The 2,036-nt window shown below is 41.8% G+C and overlaps 1 non-coding gene across 1 annotated transcript; it reads left to right on the top strand.

The window, feature by feature from the left end:
• Positions 1-673: 673 nt before the first annotated feature.
• On the top strand, positions 674-755 carry TRNAL-AAG (transfer RNA leucine (anticodon AAG)). Its single transcript has one exon. It is a non-coding gene; the product is annotated as a tRNA-Leu (tRNA).
• The last annotated feature ends 1,281 nt before the right edge of the window (positions 756-2,036 follow it).

Genomic DNA, 2,036 nt, shown 5'->3' with positions numbered 1-2,036 from the left:
CCTGTAACCCACTATTTTGTTAACGTATGCTGTGTGACATATTATTTCTGTTGACCACATTCACAGCTCACTGTCTTGTTTCTGTACATCCTCTCATTGTATCGTGGGGGCCTCATCCCCTTTTTCTGTGGAGTTGAATAAAACTCATATTTAAAAAAAAATGCTGCAACTTTGGTTTTAGTAAGAAGAATAATAAGAACCAAATGTGTTCATAACAATAAAACCAAAATGTTACAAATAAAAATGATTTAATGAGCAAATAAATGTCCCTGAATATTTTTTGTGTCTGAGTAACCACTTTTTCAATAATCAATTTTCCATGTGTTCATACGATTCATGTACTTCCTGGTTAACAGTTCATAAATCAATATTTCCTCCACCATGCATTGAGAGAGTCTGGATGCCGTTTTTTTAAACACTGTGTACATGTCCATTTGCTCTACAATACTGTAAGGGCAATGCACCTTTTTAATAAAAAGTTTTTTATTAACTTGCAACACTATGAGAAGTTCCCTTGCTGTCTGAGCTTGATTAATAATGACCATATCATTGGTGTCATTTGGTGGGAAGAATCATGACCTAACATTGGTGTCACTAGGAGGAACTATGCCCCATTATTGGTGTAACTGAGCTGAAATTTGTTAGCCACTGCTTTAGAACAGAGGAAACATATGGTAGCGTGGCCGAGCGGTCTAAGGCGCTGGATTAAGGCTCCAGTCTCTTCGGAGGCGTGGGTTCAAATCCCACCGCTGCCAATTGATTTTTCTTACAATCAGGGGTCTCAAACTGGCGGCCCTCCAGCTGTTGCAAAACTACAAGTCCCATCATGCCTCTGCCTGTGGGAGTCATGCTTGCAACTGTCAGCTTTGCAATGCCTCATGGGACTTGTAGTTTTGCAACAGCTGGAGGGCCACCAGGTTGAGACCCCCGCTTTAAATATTCTTTATTCATTAAGTCGTGATGCACATCTATGCATGTTGCTTTTAAGCGTTTCTGCAGTGCTTTTTGTGGTGCTTGCCATGTTTTTGGACACCCATTTTGCGTTTTTTTGTTTTTACACTGTATATACCTGGTTGCTAAGGAGTGGGCCGGGAAGTCGGTCACCACATCCTTAAAAACTGATGAGTCATCAGCTGTCAGCTGGCTTCCCGCCCAATGTAAAAAAAAAAATTGTGAAAAAATTGTGAAAAAAACAGCATTGGGACCCTCCCATAGGTCCATACAAGGTCCTTGGGTCTAGTATGGATTCAGAGGGGACCCCCACACACCAAAATAAAAAAAAATATGGCGTGGGAGTCCCCATCAACATGGGGCAAGGTGCTTTGGGGTGGGGGGCACAGATCCCCCCTGCCCAAAATCACCAATCCATCACCTAGACGTGCCCCCCCCCCTCCTAACCCTCATTATGAGGGATCCCAATATTCAAACGTGGCTATGGTGTCTACACACAATAGGTTCTCCCCATTGAGGGAGGTATATGACAGAGATAATAGGAATAACACATATGTACCATCTGTGTATAATCCACCTAATACCAACTATAGAAATCAGGATTTTCGGGAGGATCCACACGCCCGAAAAAGGGACCAAGATCCAAGAGAGGGTGCAGAGGGGGAGAACGAGTACAAAGGAGGAAAAAGAAGGCGTGTTTAAGAGGACAGGGTGTTTTCAACTTGAGTAAAAAAGTTTTTTCTCAGGCTGAATTATCAGTACTTGATAAAGGACTGAAGTATGCACCTCCCAAACAACTTAATAAGTTTGGTACATTTATAGACATACACAAATTTATTAGAAAAATTAACATTCAAAGGTATTTAACAACTAACCCTTTTAGGACTGATTATCTAGCGGCTACATCAGGAACGGTACATTCGGGGTTGGCTAACCCATCTTTATTTGTACCCCCTGTGCCCACTGCGCCAGCAGTAAAAATATTTAAGGACTTGGTATTAAACGACCTAGACAAGTTGCCCGCCAGACGTGTAAATCGACCTTCCTTTTCCAGTATTGGTTTTAGGTCCTTGTGTGAACAAAAG

Source organism: Lithobates pipiens, unplaced genomic scaffold (assembly GCF_037356315.1).
Source record: "Lithobates pipiens isolate NorthernLeopardFrog02 unplaced genomic scaffold, aLitPip1_a1.2 Scaffold_8, whole genome shotgun sequence".
NCBI classification, from domain to species: Eukaryota; Metazoa; Chordata; class Amphibia; order Anura; family Ranidae; genus Lithobates; species Lithobates pipiens.
The sequence above is the reverse complement of the archived record's forward strand: the minus strand, read 5'-3'. Positions and strand labels throughout refer to the sequence as shown.